Genomic DNA, 15,715 nt, shown 5'->3' on the forward strand with positions numbered 1-15,715 from the left:
CCTGCGATCATCCGGACATCTTGCCCAATCAGAGTTACAAAAAGCATTGAGTTGGAGAATTCTCTTCGTGTAGTAAAGTCCATGATTAGGTGTGCCTTGGAGATATCTGAATACTGGTTTGGCAGCTGTCCAGTGAGTGGATGATGGTGCATGCATATGTTGACACAATTGGTTGACTGAATAGGCTATTTCTGGTCTGGTAAGTGTGCAGTACTGTAGTGCCCCAACCACTTGTCTATAAGGTGTAGGATCAGACAATGTCTCACCATCTAATCTGGAGAGTTTGGATCCAGAGGTGCAGGGAGATTTTGAGGGTTTGGCTCCACCCATTTGTGTCTTGTGCAGTAACTCAATGATGTACTTGGTTTGATAGATGTATAGACCAAATGCATCTTTGGTAACCTATATACCAAGAAAGCAGCTCAAAGGACCAAGGTCTTTTATTTTTGTTAGGACACATGGCATATTTTTGTTATAACGCATGTCAGTTCGTTAGTTTGATTGACGGAATGGTGATAGAGGTACTAAACCGGTATTTACCCATAAGTTAGGTATTATCTGTGATATGAATTAAAACCTAAGTGGAAAAAATAAAAAAGTGAAAACTTAGGTACAAAAAAAGGTATTGACATTATTTTATATTATTATTAACTATTGATTAAATGCTTAAGTTCACATTATGTGAAACTTAACTTTAATGCATACTTCTCACCGTACACCGATACACTCATATTAATACCAGTGGAAGGCCAGGTAGATGTAACTAGGCTCTCTCTCTCTCTCTTTTCGATTCTATATTGTTCATCAATTATTGTGCACGGTAAAAACAATTGGTATTAGAGCCATGGTTACCTTCCTGGGACAGGAGTCTGGACGCGTCGGGTTTAGAGTTGTGTCTCCGGCCATCCCCAACTTTTGACGTGAGACACTCTTGAAAATATAAAAAGACTTACAAGCAAGAGGGAGTTGGGTCAATGTGAAGAGACTCACAAGTGAGAGGGAGATTGTTGGGAGTGCACTTGTGAGTGTTGAGTCCCACATAAATATATATATATATATAAAGAATGCTTAATATACCTAAGTAGACCTTAGCCCATTAGCTTAGGCTTTTGGGCTAGAGTTGTGTTCAACTATACATATTAATGTAATCTTGGTAAAAATTGCATAACCGCTTTGTCTCCCAACACCACAATAGCCCTTTTATAAAAAATGAAAATTATAAAAAGTAAATAAATAACCTTGGACCACCCACAACTTGGCCATGGGTTTAGATTGAACTTTATTTGTTCATTAAGAAAATGGAAGCTAAGCAATGCTAAAAGTTACTCTTGTGTCACTCAAAAAATTATGTGGTGTGACACAAGAGTGACTTCTAGAATTACTCCCCGAAGCTAGGTTCGATCTGCTATGAATGTGGGCATTAAGGTTGAGGACTATTTTATGAATAATGTTACAAACCGTCTTTTCATTCTCTTTTGATCTTTTTTCAACGTTGATGTGACTATTAAGATTACTATTTGATCAAATTCAATAGTAATCTATCACAAATTTAATGATAATTTTGAAAGGCACATCAATTTTGTAAGGATAAAAAATATCCCTAACATTTCTCATATTTTATAGTAATTGTTTTTTGTTTTTGTTTTACGGAAATAATCACTCTAACATTTTGCGTAGAAGGCAATCTTCGATTCTTCACTACTACTAGCTATTGCAAGCAAGGCTGAGTGTCAGTTGGTAATGTCGATTTCGGTAGAAAAATTTTATTTTCGCATTTCGAAAAAGTCGAAAATTTCACCGACTTATTCTGCCAATTTTTTTTATCGACACCTAATGGCGGTCGGTAAAGTTGGTTCGGTAATGTCGATTGGTAATGGCAGTCAGCATGTGGAAAAATGGAAAATTTGTCGATAAATTCAGTCGGTGAAGTCAGTTCGGTTAGAAAACCTCTTCCACCTACCACACCGAAAAATTCGGAATAGAAAAAAATCATGGCACCTCTTGTCTGTCATCTAGTTGGTCATGACGGGTGTCGGTCGGTTAGCGGTTAGTCGGTGAATTTGCTTAGCCCTAACAGCAAGTGCAACGCGCTTGCAGTAAGCACTACAAATATAAGCAATGGCAAGGAAAGTCTTGGATCAACCAACCTATCTTGTACACATCGTACCATTATGACAAAGGATAAAAATCATTATCCACCACATCTTTTACTCATGTACGAATAGTGAATGGATGAATCCACCATTGAATTTGTGTGTGGTCCACGAAGAAAAATGATATAATTCATTCATTTTCAACCATCTTTTGACTATCTCCATAGTGAATGAATGAATCCACCATTAAATTTATATGGGATCTACATGAGTCTACAAATCTAATGGTTGATCTATTGAATTTATAGGATTAAGACGGGAAAAATATGGAAAAAAATATTGAAGTGAATCATTTCTTGATGTAGGACGATATTTACCTATATTTTCGATAAAAACGAAAATATCAAAAATATCAAAAATAATATTAGAGCAGCGCCGCTTGATTAAAATTTTACCCGTTCTCAGATAATGGAAGTACAAAAGGAAAGATTGTCACTATTTTCGTTGATTGTCAATTTTATATTAATATTTTATTTATTTTATTAGGATTTTATTTGTAGAAGATTTTTATTTGATTAGGGTTTTATTTCCTTTCCATAATAGGATTAGATTTACTTTAATTATTTCATTTCCTTATTATTATGATTATGTTTACTATTACTACTAGGATTAGGTCTACTTTCTGTACAAGTATTTCTCTTCGGTAAATATGCTACTTTGTAATGTAAAAAAGGGACTTAATTGAATTATTATAAAATCTGAGAAATTCTCTCAAATCTCTGTGGAGTTTGAATTCTTTTCTCAACCTTCGGGTTTGAGCTTATCTTTGAGTAAAAAACGAAGACCCTTCTCTTTGCAGAATTAAAGAAGTTGCTCTTTGATTAGTTATTTTAGTCTTCCACTATGTCGTTTCTACTTCACAAATTTGAGTGGTCCAAATATAAAACAACTTGCAATTAAATACACCTACTTATAATTTGAGACAAAATTATGAATGGGCATCAAGTTCTAAGCATAGAGGGAGATGCACCTTGTTTTCTTTGTATTTTAATTTCGGATCAGGCATCGGCCACCATAATGCTACCGAGGGTATACATCAGTAATAGATGCTTCATCAACAGACATGGGTAGTGATTTGCTTCTAGATTGGCCCGACTTAATTTGTCTCATTTGATTGCATGTTTTGCTCTCCTACACTACTAAAGAAGTATGCTGGTTCCTTAGGTGACGTGAGAGGAACCGAGTAACTATTTAGCATGAGAACTATGGATTATGTCGTTGGCCTATCAACTGGATCATTTTGTACAAATAGTAAGCCAAATAGAGACATTTAATGACTTCATCTCTCGAGTAAGAGTCTCCCAATATCGGATCCATCAAATCCAAGGGCGTTCCATCCCTCCAAAGTTTCCAAGCCTGCATCAATTGGTTAAGTAATATTACAAAAATATCACTTGTCTTCCCCCACACAAATGTGATGATGATTGTATCAGCATAGGAAAAAAAAAAATAGAACATTTGGCTCATACTACTCACATGGCTCAAAAGGTGTCTAGTGGTACGATCCGATTGATTGAAATAATTGATCTTCTTTCCACTTATAATCTCAAGAATTAGGACACCAATGCTATACGTACATCCGACTTTATAGAGAATTGTCCATGCATATTGCATGGCATACTCTGCAGACATGTAACCATTGCAAACCAGCATCATTAATACAAAAATGTCAGCCACAAGACATGCATGCTCACTTGTGTTACATAAACAATGTAATGCATGTAACATTACTTACAATGTGCCGGCAATCCTACAAGTGTTTCCTCGAGTTTGATCAATTCCAAAAATCTTTGTCACACCAAAGTCTGAAATTTTTGGATTCATATCCTCATCTAACAAAACATTACCAGCTTTAAGATCACGATGCATAATTATGATCCGAGAGTCTTCATGAAGATAAATAATTCCTCGAGCAACCCCTTTAATAATTTTGTAACGTGTAGGCCAATCCAATTGTTTTTGTCTTTCAATGTCTATGTATTCACCAAAATTCAATATTCACGTCAGAATCATGAACTAAATTGAATTATATATCAAAATAATTCAATTAATCATGAAATTAAAATTTAGTTTGTTCTACTCTTTTAAGTTCTACAACATTCAATGAATTTTTTTAATAGTTAATCGAATTGTTAATTGAGCCTTTCTTGAATGAAAAACTCGTATAATTTTATATGACATACAAAAAAAATTAGATATATGCCTGTAAGAGACAAACCATATAGAAAGCAGTCGAGACTTTTGTTCTGCACGAATTCGTAGACAAGTATATTTTCTTCTCTTTACAAATTCGTAGACTTTAGTTCTGCAGAAAATATACTTTAGGCAGTTAATCTGGGACAAAAATTTGTTACAAATTGGTTTGTAGTTAATTCATACAACACATCTAATAAAATGATGTGTCTCTTAACATATAAGAATTGCATTTTTTTTAATAACATATGAGAAACACATGTTTTTTTTAATAGTTTTGGGACACATCACTTTATTAGATGCGTTATATGAATTAACTACAAATCAATTTATAACAAATTTATGTCCGTTAATATGAGAGGATAGGTTAGCCACGCACTTGCTAGCTAGGCGATTTGGACACCTGGCTACCAAGCATGTGGACAATTTTCATGTCCTCTCACTCTAGCTGCATAATAATTGCATCTTAACCAAGTCCCATAAAATTAAATCATTTATATTTTACCACCACCTTCTTGTATGGCATTGTACTTCTTTCTTGCTCTCCTTCTAAGGAAGCAGTAGCCCATAACGAATAGCATAGCACGAACAGAAATCGGAGCAACAATGGCAATAGTTGCCAGCAATGAGATTTGACCTTTTCCTGCATAAACAATATTATTCCCGTTTCATTTATAAGTTGTGGGGTAGAATTGTTTATAACTATAGGTGTATTCTAAATAATGATAATAAAAATAATATTTTACTGACAATTAGGCAATATTTATTAATTATAGTGACCTATGTCCATAAGTTGAGCTAAAAGTAGCCGTAATTAGAGTCCGGCAATGTTTTCTTCATTGTTTGGTATAATACTAATTATATCGTTTGGCATGATACGAAGTAACTTTATCAAAATTGAATGCTAAGGTATTTTCGTACATCCCCATTAAGGATGTTTTGGCAACCTTCTCTCACAGTTTCTTTGAAGATTAACTTTGATGTTACTACTAATGCTTCTTTTTCAGCCACTCCTAAACAACTCATTGGGTGAAATCATCTCAGCATTGACCAAAAAACTTCATTCCACTTATGTAAAAAGGGAGAATCCATGGCTGCTCTTACAGGGATACATTTTGCTATCTATCAAGGCTACAACAATTTGTTGATTGAAGTTGTACTCTTTGGTTTCCATTTTATCCCATTTTTAAATGTTAAAAGATTTAACAAAATTATTTAGAGTTTAACTTATATCAGGATGAGCCTTAAAACCCCATTTTTACAGTCCCCGCAAAATATAAAAAGTGCACAAAAATAACTTGGGCCAAAATACACTAGATTTTAGGGTGATCAAATTCTTAAAGGGTTAACCTTCCACCTCTAGACGAGTTTTAAGGCATTAGAAACGGGTTTTGAGGCGGGTCACAACTTGATAGTAGGGGCTCTCAATAGTTCAAAGAATTATATATGTTACTTTAGAATAGCTTTATGGGGAGAATAGCACACAAGAAAATTTGTTGGAGAATGAAGTAAGAGATTGTGTCTTTGCCTATGACCAAACAGTTATATTTATAGTGATTTAGGATACATCTAACGGCCCAAGATCATTTGATCTAATGGTCATGAATCGTAACCCTTCCAAAGGGGCTCGTTACAGGCGATTTTGCCCCCGCCAGCTTTTTTTTTTTTTATCAATCAATTTATTGTTAATTGAAGAGGATTTTTTATAAACAAGTTGGCATTTTTATATCTAGTCAATGTGGGGAAAACTCTTTTTCAGTACACTTCAAAATTTTGGTTTTCCCTCCAAAAATTTGGATTGACTTGAAAGAGAGAAAATCTTTCAATTAAATGAATATAGAACTTTTAGATATAAAATAAATTTCATAATTATTTGAAATACCCAAAATAAATTATTTATTTACATTAAATAAATCGAACAAAATTTTCTTCTGGTCATCAACGCCTATGAATGTAGGCTTGTCAAACCGAACTACATTACTTTATTATGTTTGTTTGAGATTCTCAAATTTATTTCGTCACAACAAATTAGTATCAAAACTTTGGTTTTTATTTTGCAGGACAACTAGTTAGTAAGGATTATAGTAATAGTTTGCACCCAACAAAGAGAAAGAAAGGTAAGTTTGGGGAAAAAATTGCCACATTCCATAACAACATTAAGACAAACATAAAGAATCTTGAGGTGATAACATGGAGATAGTCTTATAGGAGCCAATAATTTCATACTATTAAGAGATTTGGGTAGGCTACTTAAAGTGAACCTGAACCTCCTTCAAATATATATTTGAAAATAAACTTCTTTCTATCAATTATATTCATAAACTGTATTTATATAGACTTACAACTTACTCCTACTGCAAAACAGCTGAAAGACTCTTAAACTCTTACTATGATGCTTCATCGACAGACATAGGTAGTGATTTGCTTCTAGATTGATCTGACTCTATCTCATTTGATTGCATGTTTTGCTCTCCTACACTTCTAAATAAATATGCTGGTTCTTTAGGTGACGGCAGAGGAACTAGGTAACTGATTAGCATGAGAACTATGGATTCTATTGTTGGCCTATCAACTGGATCATTCTGTACAGATAGTATGCCAATATGGAGACATTCAATGACTTCATCTCTCGAGTAAGAGTCTCCCAATGTTGGATTCACCAAATCCAAGGGTGTTCCATCCCTCCAAAGTTTCCAAGCCTGCATCAATTGGTTAAGTAGTATTACATAAATATCATGTGATGATGATTGTACCAGCATAGAAAAACAACATTAGAACATTTGGTTCATACTACTCACATGGCTCAAAAGGATCTAGTACTGCCGTCTGATTGATTAAAAGAACTGATCTTCTTTCCACTTATAATTTCAAAAATTAAGACACCAAAACTATATACATTTGACTTTACAGAGAACTATCCATGCATAGCATATTCTGGAGACATGTAACCACTACAAACTAGCATCATTCATACAAAAATGTCAGCCACAAGACATGCATGCTCTCACTTGTGTTACATAAACAATGTAATGCACGTAACATTACTTGCAATGTGCCGGCAATCCTATGAGTGTTTCCTCGGGTTTGATCAATTCCAAAAATCTTTGCCATGCCAAATTCTGAAATTTTTGGATTCATATCCTCATCTAACAAAACATTACTAACTTTAAGATCACGATGTATAATTATAAACCGAGAATCTTCATGAAGATAAATAATCCCTTGAGCAATGCCTTTAATGATTTTGTAACGTGTTGGCCAATCCGGTTGTTTTTGTCTTTCAAGGTCTATATATTCACCTAAATTCAATATTCACGTTAGAATAATGAACTAAAGTCAATTATATATCAAAATAATTAAATTAATCAAGAAAATAGAATTAATATTCATAAAATAAAATTTATTCTGTTATACTCTTGTAAGTTTTACAACACAAAATGAATTTTGTAATAGTTAATCCAATAGTTAACTGGGCATTTCTTGAATGAAAACTCATATCCAATTTCATACGACATACAAAAAAAAAAAAAAAAATAGATATATGCCTATAAGGGACAAACCATATAGAAAGTAGTCAAGACTTTTGTTTTGCACAAATTCATAAACAAGTACCTTTTCTTCTCTTTCTAGCAAAAATCCAATAGCCTTACAAGATTTCTGTGTTGATGTTTGGCAACCACTATAACCTCATTTTTAAATTCTTCTCCCCCTTGTTCAAAACTTTTTGATAATCGCTTTACAACTATTTCTTGTCCATTAGAAAGTATCCCCTGAGAATGTAGTTTAAGAAGTTGTTAGAATAGCTTACTACCTACAATTTCTAATCCCAAAACCTAAAGCTTAGGCATTGTCAAATTTTGCATTACTAGATACACTATACTACTTTTTTGTTTTGTTTTTTTTAAAAAAAAAAAACTAAAAAAAAAACTAAAAAAAAGTAACATAAAATGAAACTAAATAGCCCAAAAACAAGAAGAAAAAAATAAAACAAATAATTTACCTTGTAAACCGCACCAAATCCGCCTTCACCTAGCTTGTTATTATCTAAAAAGTTGTTGGTGGCAGCTTTAGTTGTAGAGTAATTATACGAGGCCTATTATGTCTTGCATAAACAATATTGTTCCCGTTTCGTCTCCAAGAGGTAGCTCAATCGACTATATATATATTATTCCCGTTTCATTTATAAGTTGTGGGGGAGAGTCGTTTTTTTATAATTTAATGGTGTTTTCAAAAGGACATAAATTTCTTTTAAATTAGTTTGGAAAAAATTTATTCTAACATATTCTAATAAGTGTCAAGTGTTATCTTTCACATATTTTCTTTAATATTCTTAACAGTCATTATTAATTTTTGAAAAATCTGGACATGTTAAATGACATTTGTCACTTATTAGAATAGGTTGGAAGAAATTTCGAGTAGTGATATATAGCACACTCGGTGTGAGTGAGCAGTGCTCACGCTGAGTGAACAGTCCATCTGGATTTAAAAACACAAAAAGATTAAAAAAAATTTGAAACAATAAATTCAAACTTGCCTTTCACCTTACATGAGCATTGTTCACTCACAGTCGGGTGTGCTATATATCACTATTGAGAAATTTGAACCATTTTCTAAATAATAATAAAAATAATATTTTATTGACAAGTAGGCAATATTTATTAATTAGTGGTAAACAAAATCTTAAACCTACTGACCAAATAACCTTTTTTCTTAAGATGAGCAAAGTTAGTTAGTAGGCAATATTTACAATGAGTCGGCAATCCTACGAGTGTTTCCACGAGTAACCTATTTTCGTAAGTTGAGCAAGGTAACCATAAAAAGACCAACCACACGTCTTAGCGTCTAGCAATTTTTTCTTCATTGTTTGCTCAAAGAGTAATACTCCTATTTTTCACATCTAATTTCTCACACTTATAAGTAGCTTTTAAAACGCCATTTAAATTTGTGATGGATCTTTATTAAATTTTAATCAAATGATAATTTTAAAAGTCACATATGAATGTTTTTAAAAGGTTAGGCTCCAAAACTCTCTATTGGCTCAAAAGAGAAAAGCTAGGTTCATGGACCATGGTGGAGAAGATATACCAGTTAGACTAGCAATTGAGAAGATATGATGGAATCAATTTCTTTGATACGATGAGCATGGTGGTGGCAGTTGTGAAACCAACTATAACTCTAGCTAAGGACCGTGATACTCAAAAATGGAAAGTATCATCAACAAGCAACCATCATGCAACAAAGGATATTGGACAATGCAAGGAAAGATAATCAATGTGCACACCATATCCCAGCCATTAATCCTTATTTGAGTTTCATTTTGTTTGTATATTTTTAGTATTACTTTCCATGTATACATCAACGGTCACATGTGTATTTTGTGTATATAATGCCTAGTGCATTCCAATGTAAATAATAAGGAAGAATTCATTGCATTACAACTTCTTACATGGTATCAGAGCATCTTTGTTAACACCACTATATCCTCAAATGGCTTTCTCATCCACACCTCCCACTACTACCACCCTTCAACACCCTGGTTTTACAACCTGCCACTTCAAAAAGTTAGAAGTTCCCAACAGGTGTATGAATTGGGTAATACAATTCAATCCCATTTTCAAAAGTTATGATCTGATGGGTATTATGGATGGCACTGAGCCACGTCCATTGAAATATTTGCTTGACGAATCAGGAAAAATGACTAATGTAGTTTTTCCTGACTACTTAATATGGCAAAAAAAAGGACCAATATCTCCTAACTTGGTTCACCATAACACTCTCGGAGAGTGTATTGTCTTCCATCTATGGATTAAACATAGCTCGACAGGCGTGGAATGCACTTGCTTCTCGATTTGCATCTTAATCGAAAGCAAAAGTCTCTTATTTGAAGCAACATGTTATGTGAATGATTTTTGCAAACACAAATACATAAAGGGGATAGAATTTAGGTTCTGAGCCACACCTTAAATTCTGAGGGAAATTAGACCATTTAGATTTTGAAGAAACCTTGAAATCTTTTTTCAAACACAATATTTGGGATTAATTCTACTTAATTTATTAATGAGCTTAATGTCTTTAAATAGACAATTATAATGCATAGTGACAATAAAAGACTAAGTAGAATAAACTACTCTAATGATAATACTTATCTCTAATATTTAAATTCTAGTCTCTACTTCTAATGTTATCTATAAAGATAACATATTATCCTAAGGCATTTTAATCCTAAAATACCTCTATTATTAGACCCCTAACACAGCAACTTCAGTCACTGTAGCAAGGTCCTGATAAGTGCTAAAATATTCATATTTTCAGCCCTTAACTTGCATGTTTTATTCCTTTGGTTTTACTTAATTAGGCCATTTTAATTCCTTTTTATGTTTTTTACGTTTTTACAGGCTTTCGGAAGAAAATGAAGTAAAACTGGGTGATCTGGGCTCAAAGAGAGAAGATGGGAAAAATCGGAACTCCCTGACACTACGATCAATCGCAGGGTACCTGCGATCGAGCGCAGTACCCGAGAGGACATATCACAAAGCTGGCCAGGAGCGATCGAGCGCATGCCAAAAGAAGGGTCGATCCCAGACCTGCGATCGAGCGCACACGGGCTGCGATCGATCGCACCCGTGCGCAGGAGACAAACCAAGGTTTCGGCTAAGATGTCCCTATTTCCATATTAGGGTTTTTCAACTCCCAATAGTAATAGGATTGAAACCCTACGAAATCCCTAGGGTTTACTGCTTTTCCAAGGACTTTTAAAGCCTATAAATAGACTCCTAAGCTATGAGAATAGACAGGCTTGGAGAAGGAAAAGAATAAGAGCTCTTAAGTTCAAGTCTCGGGTTTATTCTTATCCACTCTTTTCTTTTATGACGATGTTTAACATCAACTCTATGTGTAGCTAATTTATTTAGTAGGGCTGGATTGAAGCCCTAGTTATGTTTTGTTAATATTTCAATATTGGCGCCTTTGTGATGATCTTGTTGTGCTATTTAACTTGATTAATACTTGCTTGCTTGAATTCCTTATATGTGTGTGCCTGATCAACATATGCATGTGGTATGGACTAGTTAGTTAAATCAATTTGGATGACTGAGTCCTGTGTTTAACATAAGTAACAAGAGATATCCACGCCGGATTCTTGGGTTAATCAACATTGGGAACCGAGAGTATATACCATGCCCTAGGCCTTGTGTGTTCGTCAATTTCTATAGAACATATGCTTTTCTAAAAAACAACTTAGTATATACCATGCTAAATCCTTTAGGGGAGAAAAGAGTTAGAGTATACACCATGCCTAACTTGTTGCTTAGGGAAATCTATAGCTTAAGGAGTATACACCATGCCTTTAGGTTGACAAACATCAAATATGCATAACTTGATCAAAGCATTGGCATATTGATATATTAGCTTAATATAATTAGTGGCGGATATCAAAGCCCTGCTCTTTATTATCATCACTTCAACAATCAATCTTTATTTTACTTTTGCTTAAGGAATTTACTTTTAAAACTAAAATTCAGCAATTCTCGTGGGAATGATCCTGTACTTGCACCCTATTCTACCATGTTGACCTTGTGCACTTGCAGGTAAAACGTACAATTATTTACCTATTAATTTAGGAAGATAATTTGCACATCAAGTTTTTGGTGCCGTTACCGAGGATTGCGGCGAATTTTGTTTAAATTTATTTTCCTTTCGTTTTGTTATTTTAATTTTCACTTTTTAATTTAGTGTTAGCAAAAACCAAAAAGAATTTCTCGTTTTCCCTAACTTTTCTGTTTTCTGTTGCAGGTTGCGGATTGGCATTCTGTGACTGGGATCAATCGCTAGCCAAGTGCGATCGAGCGCATTGCGATCGAATGCACCAACCTGCGATCCAGCGCAGTTCCAGGGAGCTTCCAGGCCAGGCAGTACTAAAGCTGCCTAACTGAAGAAGTAATCGAGTTCATGCAAGGTCGTCGATCTCAAGCCTCAACTGTTCTTCCACTCGATCCTGAAATTGGGCGGACAATTCGACAACGACCTAGAGACAAAGAAGAAGAAGAAGTTGAAATGGAAGATTTGCAAGAAAATCCAATTGGGCCAAGACCCCTAGAAGTAAATCCACCACGGGTGAGGAGACCAATGAAGCAAGCATACGTCCCAGCAAACCTCCATCAACCCTCATGCATAGCATATCAACCGGAGGTGGACAGCAGCTATTGTATCTCTCCCCAAATCCTTAATGCATTGACCCACTTCAGAGGCACAGCTACTGAGGATCCCAACTTGCATCTTAAGGAATTCTTTGACTTATGCAAGTTGCAACATGTCCAAGGCCTAACTCCAGAGAGACTAAGGTTAGTCCTCTTTCCTTTTTCCTTGAAAGATAATGCTAAACTATGGTACAATTCCTTGCCTACAGAATCTATCCACACTTGGGACGAATTGACCACCAAGTTTCTGAAGAGGTTTTTCCCAGCCTAGAAGACAAAACAACTTAAAAGGGAACTTCAAATGTTCCAACAACGAGACGGAGATTTGTTCTTTGAGGCCTGGGACCACTTCAATTCCTTACTTCTAAAGTGCCCACATCACAATATTCCTCAAGATGAGCATGTACAAATTTTCTATGAAGGATTAGATGATACTAACAAAGGGATGGTTGATTTAGCTTGCAAAGGAACACTTATGGAAAGGAGTAGTGAGGAAGCTGTGGAACTTTTTGAGACATTAAGTGAGCACTCACAGCAATTTTGCTCAAGAGGAAGGAAAGGAATCAAAAGCAAGGGCATGTATGAAGTGAACATCAGTGGGGGATCAACCCATCAGTTGGCTGCAGTAGAAAAGAAATTGGATATGCTTGTCAAGGCCATGACTGTTCAGAAAATTTCACCTCTGCAACAGGACACACCAATTCAGGTATGTGCTATTTGTTCCCATTTAGATCACACCAAGGAGAAGTGTCCTTTATCTTCTTTTGCAGAACAAGAAGAGGTGAATTTTGTGGGACAAAACAATTACCCCACAAGAACAACCCATACTCCAATACTTACAATCCAGGATGGCGTAACCATCCAAATTTCTCCTGGAGCAATAATCAAGGACAGTAGAAAGGGCCCCAGCAAGCAAGCCAACCAGCTCAAAAGCCAAAGATGAACCAACTGGAGAATATGATACATAACCTGGTGACTTCACAATAACAATTCATGGCTGATCAAAAACATGTCAATACAAAGACTTAGCAAGCCATACAAAAGCTGGAAGTGCAAATGGGTCAGATGGCAAAGGAGCTAAGTGAGAGGAAGCAAGGAGAATTTCCAGCTTAAACAATACCTAACCCAGGCAATCACCAGCAGCTAAAGGCAGTCACAGTTTTAAGAGGTCCTGCTCCTACAAGAGCACTTGAGCCAAATTCTGAAGAGCTCAAGTGCAGCTCTTCACACTAGGAGTCCTACAGTCACCAGTAGACGCGTTTGAGCAGGCAAGAACCTCAAGCGCATCTACTCACAACAGTGGTACTGAAGCCACTAAGAGGGCGGTAACATTTTCTCTCTTGTCTTTTCATCTTACTTTCTTTCCTTCACATATGTTTTGATTATCCTTGATGTTTTGACCTTTGCTTTTCTTTTGTTTGATTTTTCAAAAAAAAAAAAAAAAATTCTGATACTACGATCGATCTCAGGGTACCTACGATCGAGCGCAGTTACCGAAAGGTGCCTCGATACTTTCTGTTAGTGCGATCAAACGCACCCTAGGTGCGATCGAGCGCACTATGCCCAGGTATGCGCACCTCAGACCGAATGCGATCGAGCGCACCTGGAGTGCGATCGAGCGCACTCGGGCAGCAGGGCCTGCGACCTATTTAGGTCACTTTTTTCCCCATGGTCCACAACTTTGTCCCGGCGCCGTACAGGCCCTCTCCAACTCCCTACCTCCGATACTCATTCTTCTGCTATTTTTCACCTTGCTTTCACCAAATCCACTACACCACCACCATCTAAGACCCTTTTCCGGCCACCTTACCATCATCTTTCACCAAACAAACACTCCATACATCCCATTCTCACCCAACCCTCAATATCTCCGAACACTTATCCAACCCCCAATTTTTTTCAATTTTTCTTGCAATTGTGGGTGCTTATCCACCCACACTGCCACTGTCTTGGATTGTTGTGAATTTGCAGGGAATTTGGAGCATCCTTGGCCGAAGTTGTCCTTGTGGTCATCAGAAGTGCGCACCACCTGTTCGACAAAAGTCCCCGACCAAGTTCAAAATGCTTAGAACACGTGCTTCATCCTCTAGAAGGGCCGATACTCAAGCTATCTCTCTTCCGCCCACTTTTGAGGAGCGAGAGCTGCTGTTTGAAACAACCTTCGCCATTCGAGGAGATTTTCAACACAATGAGGCGACTCAATGGGCGGTCGCCGAGTTTAAGTGAAGGGGTCTCAATAAACTCTTTAAATCGGTCACCTCTACCGCCTACAGGAAGCTGGTCGTTGAATTCTACGCCAAGCTTCCCATGATTGTGACAACTCGGCCACTCTCTCCTCAAAAGTACGAGGGCAAATTGTTCATGTGACGAGAGCCGACATAGCCGCAGCCTTGCAGTGTAATGATGAGCATCCTCCAGAAACTGCAAATCTTGCAGAGCAACCTCCCCGATACTATGTGGCGGAAATCATTGAAGATATGTGCCAAGGGCTCTATGCGGATGTCCACCACAATGCCGGCAGTCGGTCCAAGCTACCTCGAAGGTTGTGGTTTGTGGACTCCATCCTACACCGAAATGCTTTCCCCATGGGACACAAAACTCAAAGGCATGATCAATTCCACCAAACTCTCTACGCCTTTCACAAGGATGCATGGTACTCCATTCCTAACATCATTTGGAACCAAATCCATAAATTTTGGAATGGAGTGCACATTGGGGGAGCCGAGTCCACACATTCATGGGGATTGCCTTTCCCCTATTTGATCACATACATTCTGTGGAAAAAGGGCATTAAGGGCACCGCAGCTGATGAGCCAGTCACCACCACTCCATTATTTGGCATTCGCTGATGTACAAATTTAATTGTACTCGCAAGTGCACGAGTCGTGTGCAATATAGCGTGTGTGCAAGTGCGAGGTCGATCCACAGGGATTTGTGTTATGTAAACCAATTTCTATTTAAACCAACTCTATTTTAACCTAGTTCCGAATTTTGTGATTTTTGTCGTGCAAAATAAAACATAAACTAAAGAAAATAATGAAATAAAATGGTAAAGAACAGTAAGGTTTTAGAATTCACTTCGCCAAATCTTAACTCTATATTCTCGTATTTGTTCCTACAATCGAAAAACTATATTCGATGTTTTACAAATATCAAGTTTAAATCATTCAATGA

General features: G+C 36.2%; 1 pseudogene; it reads right to left on the bottom strand.

Annotated features, from left to right (window-relative positions):
- Positions 1-6,711: 6,711 nt before the first annotated feature.
- On the bottom strand, positions 6,712-10,145 carry LOC148583650 (cysteine-rich receptor-like protein kinase 10; annotated as a pseudogene).
- Positions 10,146-15,715: the final 5,570 nt, after the last annotated feature.

Source organism: Corylus avellana, chromosome 9 (genome assembly GCF_965113065.1).
Source record: "Corylus avellana chromosome 9, dhCorAvel1.hap1.2, whole genome shotgun sequence".
Classification (NCBI taxonomy): domain Eukaryota; kingdom Viridiplantae; phylum Streptophyta; class Magnoliopsida; order Fagales; family Betulaceae; genus Corylus; species Corylus avellana.